The sequence below is a fragment of the Petromyzon marinus genome, chromosome 33, assembly GCF_048934315.1.
Source record: "Petromyzon marinus isolate PM22_M1 ecotype Great Lakes invasive population chromosome 33, UKy_Petmar_22M1.pri1.0, whole genome shotgun sequence".
In the NCBI taxonomy this organism is placed as follows: domain Eukaryota; kingdom Metazoa; phylum Chordata; class Hyperoartia; order Petromyzontiformes; family Petromyzontidae; genus Petromyzon; species Petromyzon marinus.
In genome coordinates, this window is record NC_133699.1 from 832,606 (window position 1) to 841,488 (window position 8,883).

The following is an 8,883-nucleotide window of genomic DNA, read 5'->3' on the forward strand; positions in this document are numbered from 1 at the left end:
CCGTCCGTCCGTCCGTCCGTCCGTCCGTCCGTCCGTCCGTCCGTCCGTCCGTCCGTCCGTCCGTCCGTCCGTCCGTCCGTCCGTCCGTCCGTCCGTCCGTCCGTCCGTCCGTCCGTCCGTCCGTCCGTCCGTCCGTCCGTCCGTCCGTCCGTCCGTCCGTCCGTCCGTCCGTCCGTCCGTCCGTCCGTCCGTCCGTCCGTCCGTCCGTCCGTCCGTCCGTCCGTCCGTCCGTCCGTCCGTCCGTCCGTCCGTCCGTCCGTCCGTCCGTCCGTCCGTCCGTCCGTCCGTCCGTCCGTCCGTCCGTCCGTCCGTCCGTCCGTCCGTCCGTCCGTCCGTCCGTCCGTCCGTCCGTCCGTCCGTCCGTCCGTCCGTCCGTCCGTCCGTCCGTCCGTCCGTCCGTCCGTCCGTCCGTCCGTCCGTCCGTCCGTCCGTCCGTCCGTCCGTCCGTCCGTCCGTCCGTCCGTCCGTCCGTCCGTCCGTCCGTCCGTCCGTCCGTCCGTCCGTCCGTCCGTCCGTCCGTCCGTCCGTCCGTCCGTCCGTCCGTCCGTCCGTCCGTCCGTCCGTCCGTCCGTCCGTCCGTCCGTCCGTCCGTCCGTCCGTCCGTCCGTCCGTCCGTCCGTCCGTCCGTCCGTCCGTCCGTCCGTCCGTCCGTCCGTCCGTCCGTCCGTCCGTCCGTCCGTCCGTCCGTCCGTCCGTCCGTCCGTCCGTCCGTCCGTCCGTCCGTCCGTCCGTCCGTCCGTCCGTCCGTCCGTCCGTCCGTCCGTCCGTCCGTCCGTCCGTCCGTCCGTCCGTCCGTCCGTCCGTCCGTCCGTCCGTCCGTCCGTCCGTCCGTCCGTCCGTCCGTCCGTCCGTCCGTCCGTCCGTCCGTCCGTCCGTCCGTCCGTCCGTCCGTCCGTCCGTCCGTCCGTCCGTCCGTCCGTCCGTCCGTCCGTCCGTCCGTCCGTCCGTCCGTCCGTCCGTCCGTCCGTCCGTCCGTCCGTCCGTCCGTCCGTCCGTCCGTCCGTCCGTCCGTCCGTCCGTCCGTCCGTCCGTCCGTCCGTCCGTCCGTCCGTCCGTCCGTCCGTCCGTCCGTCCGTCCGTCCGTCCGTCCGTCCGTCCGTCCGTCCGTCCGTCCGTCCGTCCGTCCGTCCGTCCGTCCGTCCGTCCGTCCGTCCGTCCGTCCGTCCGTCCGTCCGTCCGTCCGTCCGTCCGTCCGTCCGTCCGTCCGTCCGTCCGTCCGTCCGTCCGTCCGTCCGTCCGTCCGTCCGTCCGTCCGTCCGTCCGTCCGTCCGTCCGTCCGTCCGTCCGTCCGTCCGTCCGTCCGTCCGTCCGTCCGTCCGTCCGTCCGTCCGTCCGTCCGTCCGTCCGTCCGTCCGTCCGTCCGTCCGTCCGTCCGTCCGTCCGTCCGTCCGTCCGTCCGTCCGTCCGTCCGTCCGTCCGTCCGTCCGTCCGTCCGTCCGTCCGTCCGTCCGTCCGTCCGTCCGTCCGTCCGTCCGTCCGTCCGTCCGTCCGTCCGTCCGTCCGTCCGTCCGTCCGTCCGTCCGTCCGTCCGTCCGTCCGTCCGTCCGTCCGTCCGTCCGTCCGTCCGTCCGTCCGTCCGTCCGTCCGTCCGTCCGTCCGTCCGTCCGTCCGTCCGTCCGTCCGTCCGTCCGTCCGTCCGTCCGTCCGTCCGTCCGTCCGTCCGTCCGTCCGTCCGTCCGTCCGTCCGTCCGTCCGTCCGTCCGTCCGTCCGTCCGTCCGTCCGTCCGTCCGTCCGTCCGTCCGTCCGTCCGTCCGTCCGTCCGTCCGTCCGTCCGTCCGTCCGTCCGTCCGTCCGTCCGTCCGTCCGTCCGTCCGTCCGTCCGTCCGTCCGTCCGTCCGTCCGTCCGTCCGTCCGTCCGTCCGTCCGTCCGTCCGTCCGTCCGTCCGTCCGTCCGTCCGTCCGTCCGTCCGTCCGTCCGTCCGTCCGTCCGTCCGTCCGTCCGTCCGTCCGTCCGTCCGTCCGTCCGTCCGTCCGTCCGTCCGTCCGTCCGTCCGTCCGTCCGTCCGTCCGTCCGTCCGTCCGTCCGTCCGTCCGTCCGTCCGTCCGTCCGTCCGTCCGTCCGTCCGTCCGTCCGTCCGTCCGTCCGTCCGTCCGTCCGTCCGTCCGTCCGTCCGTCCGTCCGTCCGTCCGTCCGTCCGTCCGTCCGTCCGTCCGTCCGTCCGTCCGTCCGTCCGTCCGTCCGTCCGTCCGTCCGTCCGTCCGTCCGTCCGTCCGTCCGTCCGTCCGTCCGTCCGTCCGTCCGTCCGTCCGTCCGTCCGTCCGTCCGTCCGTCCGTCCGTCCGTCCGTCCGTCCGTCCGTCCGTCCGTCCGTCCGTCCGTCCGTCCGTCCGTCCGTCCGTCCGTCCGTCCGTCCGTCCGTCCGTCCGTCCGTCCGTCCGTCCGTCCGTCCGTCCGTCCGTCCGTCCGTCCGTCCGTCCGTCCGTCCGTCCGTCCGTCCGTCCGTCCGTCCGTCCGTCCGTCCGTCCGTCCGTCCGTCCGTCCGTCCGTCCGTCCGTCCGTCCGTCCGTCCGTCCGTCCGTCCGTCCGTCCGTCCGTCCGTCCGTCCGTCCGTCCGTCCGTCCGTCCGTCCGTCCGTCCGTCCGTCCGTCCGTCCGTCCGTCCGTCCGTCCGTCCGTCCGTCCGTCCGTCCGTCCGTCCGTCCGTCCGTCCGTCCGTCCGTCCGTCCGTCCGTCCGTCCGTCCGTCCGTCCGTCCGTCCGTCCGTCCGTCCGTCCGTCCGTCCGTCCGTCCGTCCGTCCGTCCGTCCGTCCGTCCGTCCGTCCGTCCGTCCGTCCGTCCGTCCGTCCGTCCGTCCGTCCGTCCGTCCGTCCGTCCGTCCGTCCGTCCGTCCGTCCGTCCGTGTCCGTCCGTCCGTCCGTCCGTCCGTCCGTCCGTCCGTCCGTCCGTCCGTCCGTCCGTCCGTCCGTCCGTCCGTCCGTCCGTCCGTCCGTCCGTCCGTCCGTCCGTCCGTCCGTCCGTCCGTCCGTCCGTCCGTCCGTCCGTCCGTCCGTCCGTCCGTCCGTCCGTCCGTCCGTCCGTCCGTCCGTCCGTCCGTCCGTCCGTCCGTCCGTCCGTCCGTCCGTCCGTCCGTCCGTCCGTCCGTCCGTCCGTCCGTCCGTCCGTCCGTCCGTCCGTCCGTCCGTCCGTCCGTCCGTCCGTCCGTCCGTCCGTCCGTCCGTCCGTCCGTCCGTCCGTCCGTCCGTCCGTCCGTCCGTCCGTCCGTCCGTCCGTCCGTCCGTCCGTCCGTCCGTCCGTCCGTCCGTCCGTCCGTCCGTCCGTCCGTCCGTCCGTCCGTCCGTCCGTCCGTCCGTCCGTCCGTCCGTCCGTCCGTCCGTCCGTCCGTCCGTCCGTCCGTCCGTCCGTCCGTCCGTCCGTCCGTCCGTCCGTCCGTCCGTCCGTCCGTCCGTCCGTCCGTCCGTCCGTCCGTCCGTCCGTCCGTCCGTCCGTCCGTCCGTCCGTCCGTCCGTCCGTCCGTCCGTCCGTCCGTCCGTCCGTCCGTCCGTCCGTCCGTCCGTCCGTCCGTCCGTCCGTCCGTCCGTCCGTCCGTCCGTCCGTCCGTCCGTCCGTCCGTCCGTCCGTCCGTCCGTCCGTCCGTCCGTCCGTCCGTCCGTCCGTCCGTCCGTCCGTCCGTCCGTCCGTCCGTCCGTCCGTCCGTCCGTCCGTCCGTCCGTCCGTCCGTCCGTCCGTCCGTCCGTCCGTCCGTCCGTCCGTCCGTCCGTCCGTCCGTCCGTCCGTCCGTCCGTCCGTCCGTCCGTCCGTCCGTCCGTCCGTCCGTCCGTCCGTCCGTCCGTCCGTCCGTCCGTCCGTCCGTCCGTCCGTCCGTCCGTCCGTCCGTCCGTCCGTCCGTCCGTCCGTCCGTCCGTCCGTCCGTCCGTCCGTCCGTCCGTCCGTCCGTCCGTCCGTCCGTCCGTCCGTCCGTCCGTCCGTCCGTCCGTCCGTCCGTCCGTCCGTCCGTCCGTCCGTCCGTCCGTCCGTCCGTCCGTCCGTCCGTCCGTCCGTCCGTCCGTCCGTCCGTCCGTCCGTCCGTCCGTCCGTCCGTCCGTCCGTCCGTCCGTCCGTCCGTCCGTCCGTCCGTCCGTCCGTCCGTCCGTCCGTCCGTCCGTCCGTCCGTCCGTCCGTCCGTCCGTCCGTCCGTCCGTCCGTCCGTCCGTCCGTCCGTCCGTCCGTCCGTCCGTCCGTCCGTCCGTCCGTCCGTCCGTCCGTCCGTCCGTCCGTCCGTCCGTCCGTCCGTCCGTCCGTCCGTCCGTCCGTCCGTCCGTCCGTCCGTCCGTCCGTCCGTCCGTCCGTCCGTCCGTCCGTCCGTCCGTCCGTCCGTCCGTCCGTCCGTCCGTCCGTCCGTCCGTCCGTCCGTCCGTCCGTCCGTCCGTCCGTCCGTCCGTCCGTCCGTCCGTCCGTCCGTCCGTCCGTCCGTCCGTCCGTCCGTCCGTCCGTCCGTCCGTCCGTCCGTCCGTCCGTCCGTCCGTCCGTCCGTCCGTCCGTCCGTCCGTCCGTCCGTCCGTCCGTCCGTCCGTCCGTCCGTCCGTCCGTCCGTCCGTCCGTCCGTCCGTCCGTCCGTCCGTCCGTCCGTCCGTCCGTCCGTCCGTCCGTCCGTCCGTCCGTCCGTCCGTCCGTCCGTCCGTCCGTCCGTCCGTCCGTCCGTCCGTCCGTCCGTCCGTCCGTCCGTCCGTCCGTCCGTCCGTCCGTCCGTCCGTCCGTCCGTCCGTCCGTCCGTCCGTCCGTCCGTCCGTCCGTCCGTCCGTCCGTCCGTCCGTCCGTCCGTCCGTCCGTCCGTCCGTCCGTCCGTCCGTCCGTCCGTCCGTCCGTCCGTCCGTCCGTCCGTCCGTCCGTCCGTCCGTCCGTCCGTCCGTCCGTCCGTCCGTCCGTCCGTCCGTCCGTCCGTCCGTCCGTCCGTCCGTCCGTCCGTCCGTCCGTCCGTCCGTCCGTCCGTCCGTCCGTCCGTCCGTCCGTCCGTCCGTCCGTCCGTCCGTCCGTCCGTCCGTCCGTCCGTCCGTCCGTCCGTCCGTCCGTCCGTCCGTCCGTCCGTCCGTCCGTCCGTCCGTCCGTCCGTCCGTCCGTCCGTCCGTCCGTCCGTCCGTCCGTCCGTCCGTCCGTCCGTCCGTCCGTCCGTCCGTCCGTCCGTCCGTCCGTCCGTCCGTCCGTCCGTCCGTCCGTCCGTCCGTCCGTCCGTCCGTCCGTCCGTCCGTCCGTCCGTCCGTCCGTCCGTCCGTCCGTCCGTCCGTCCGTCCGTCCGTCCGTCCGTCCGTCCGTCCGTCCGTCCGTCCGTCCGTCCGTCCGTCCGTCCGTCCGTCCGTCCGTCCGTCCGTCCGTCCGTCCGTCCGTCCGTCCGTCCGTCCGTCCGTCCGTCCGTCCGTCCGTCCGTCCGTCCGTCCGTCCGTCCGTCCGTCCGTCCGTCCGTCCGTCCGTCCGTCCGTCCGTCCGTCCGTCCGTCCGTCCGTCCGTCCGTCCGTCCGTCCGTCCGTCCGTCCGTCCGTCCGTCCGTCCGTCCGTCCGTCCGTCCGTCCGTCCGTCCGTCCGTCCGTCCGTCCGTCCGTCCGTCCGTCCGTCCGTCCGTCCGTCCGTCCGTCCGTCCGTCCGTCCGTCCGTCCGTCCGTCCGTCCGTCCGTCCGTCCGTCCGTCCGTCCGTCCGTCCGTCCGTCCGTCCGTCCGTCCGTCCGTCCGTCCGTCCGTCCGTCCGTCCGTCCGTCCGTCCGTCCGTCCGTCCGTCCGTCCGTCCGTCCGTCCGTCCGTCCGTCCGTCCGTCCGTCCGTCCGTCCGTCCGTCCGTCCGTCCGTCCGTCCGTCCGTCCGTCCGTCCGTCCGTCCGTCCGTCCGTCCGTCCGTCCGTCCGTCCGTCCGTCCGTCCGTCCGTCCGTCCGTCCGTCCGTCCGTCCGTCCGTCCGTCCGTCCGTCCGTCCGTCCGTCCGTCCGTCCGTCCGTCCGTCCGTCCGTCCGTCCGTCCGTCCGTCCGTCCGTCCGTCCGTCCGTCCGTCCGTCCGTCCGTCCGTCCGTCCGTCCGTCCGTCCGTCCGTCCGTCCGTCCGTCCGTCCGTCCGTCCGTCCGTCCGTCCGTCCGTCCGTCCGTCCGTCCGTCCGTCCGTCCGTCCGTCCGTCCGTCCGTCCGTCCGTCCGTCCGTCCGTCCGTCCGTCCGTCCGTCCGTCCGTCCGTCCGTCCGTCCGTCCGTCCGTCCGTCCGTCCGTCCGTCCGTCCGTCCGTCCGTCCGTCCGTCCGTCCGTCCGTCCGTCCGTCCGTCCGTCCGTCCGTCCGTCCGTCCGTCCGTCCGTCCGTCCGTCCGTCCGTCCGTCCGTCCGTCCGTCCGTCCGTCCGTCCGTCCGTCCGTCCGTCCGTCCGTCCGTCCGTCCGTCCGTCCGTCCGTCCGTCCGTCCGTCCGTCCGTCCGTCCGTCCGTCCGTCCGTCCGTCCGTCCGTCCGTCCGTCCGTCCGTCCGTCCGTCCGTCCGTCCGTCCGTCCGTCCGTCCGTCCGTCCGTCCGTCCGTCCGTCCGTCCGTCCGTCCGTCCGTCCGTCCGTCCGTCCGTCCGTCCGTCCGTCCGTCCGTCCGTCCGTCCGTCCGTCCGTCCGTCCGTCCGTCCGTCCGTCCGTCCGTCCGTCCGTCCGTCCGTCCGTCCGTCCGTCCGTCCGTCCGTCCGTCCGTCCGTCCGTCCGTCCGTCCGTCCGTCCGTCCGTCCGTCCGTCCGTCCGTCCGTCCGTCCGTCCGTCCGTCCGTCCGTCCGTCCGTCCGTCCGTCCGTCCGTCCGTCCGTCCGTCCGTCCGTCCGTCCGTCCGTCCGTCCGTCCGTCCGTCCGTCCGTCCGTCCGTCCGTCCGTCCGTCCGTCCGTCCGTCCGTCCGTCCGTCCGTCCGTCCGTCCGTCCGTCCGTCCGTCCGTCCGTCCGTCCGTCCGTCCGTCCGTCCGTCCGTCCGTCCGTCCGTCCGTCCGTCCGTCCGTCCGTCCGTCCGTCCGTCCGTCCGTCCGTCCGTCCGTCCGTCCGTCCGTCCGTCCGTCCGTCCGTCCGTCCGTCCGTCCGTCCGTCCGTCCGTCCGTCCGTCCGTCCGTCCGTCCGTCCGTCCGTCCGTCCGTCCGTCCGTCCGTCCGTCCGTCCGTCCGTCCGTCCGTCCGTCCGTCCGTCCGTCCGTCCGTCCGTCCGTCCGTCCGTCCGTCCGTCCGTCCGTCCGTCCGTCCGTCCGTCCGTCCGTCCGTCCGTCCGTCCGTCCGTCCGTCCGTCCGTCCGTCCGTCCGTCCGTCCGTCCGTCCGTCCGTCCGTCCGTCCGTCCGTCCGTCCGTCCGTCCCCTTTCAATACTTTAACGAAGTGAAATCTCGTGCTGTTGGGGTGTAAAAATAAAATTGCGCAAAATTCCAATGTTCCTACCAGCCCACCCTGCAGGGACCTGTTACGACTGAAAAACTGTGGAGTTTTTTTCAGTTTCATTTATTTGGTATAGCCCTGTGAGCCATTCGGCTCTTGAATCGGGTGCAACCGCAACAAAAAAACAAAAACATGAACAAGAAAACATCTTAAAGTGACTATGTGACTGTGCAAACAGAAAATCCAGGAAAAAACAGCAAAATATTCCTGAAAAAGCACCGTGCACCAACGCTATGTGCAAAAATCGCAGTGGGATGAAAGTCAAACAACAACAACCACAAGACAACTTGGATTAAGGCCTTAAGTCTAACTCCGTACTACAACAAACATGGCCAAACCAAAAAACGTTTTCGACATCACCAAGATAAAGCCATAAAAGCAATGTAACAGTGATCATAGGGACTGTGACCGAATTTTCACAATAAACGACAAACAACATGTAACACCAAACCCTAGAGCCATTGCTGGCTGCATGAGTCACTCCACAACAACAGGGGCATCAGTCGGAGTATCAAATTTTCAATGCACCTTTAAGATCAGCACACTAAATCAAAATACAGACAATACTTTGCAGCGGTCATCCGGAGCGAAACATTTTATTTTATTTTAGGCCACTGAATAGCAGTGGCAGCTAGGGGTGTACAACTCCTCTGAAAAACTGTCTACTGCCATGGGAACGCCAATGTTGTCATTGGTTGGCAGCAAAGGGCCCCATGTTGTACAAAATTAGCCCCTTCTCGGATGAAGTAATATCTGCTGCCGTACTATTCATCTACTGTACTGCATAGTTACGATCCTCTGCTAGGGAGTGGTGGCACAGTGGTTAGTGCACTGTGCTATGAGCCCAGCGACCCGAGTTTGAGTCGTGACCACAGCTGTGAACAAGAGTGTTGTGCGTGCTCTCTATGTAACCATCCTTCACCAGTGCGGTGAAGGATGGTTACATAACAGGGCATGGGGAGACCATCCAGCAGTGGATTGATAAAGGGTTGTGAATTTGTTTTATTCGGACCTTTGCTGCATTTTCTGCAGTTCACCTGAACTATGTACATAGCTCTTTGGTTTTTTCGGTAAAGTCACGTATAAATAAGAAATAATAAAATGACATAATAGCGTACGACGTTTCGGTTGCAACACAAGCAGCCATCATCAGGTACAGAAGAGCTAAATTTACGAGAGGAAACACATAACCCCAGATGTATATACAGACACCAAAGTAGGGGGAACTAACACAGACACAACAGGGGACACAGAGAGAGAATCATACCAAACAAACAGGGTTTAGCAAAATTTGGGAACCATATAAAGCAACACAGACGGTCGGTCAAAACACAATTAACGCATAGTCTGGTTGATTACGCTATTTCAAAGATTGCTAAATTGCAAGTTAAGTATGAAATTTTAAAATACAGACCGCACACACACACATAGACATCCAAGCAGAGCGAACCAGCACAGAGTGAAGTCGCCTTAAATAGGCAGAGAAGGTAAGGCTGAGAGACAATGGGATAAATGAGCATGAGGTATGTATGGAGCAAAGGGGGTTGCGAAAAGTGTGGAGCAGCA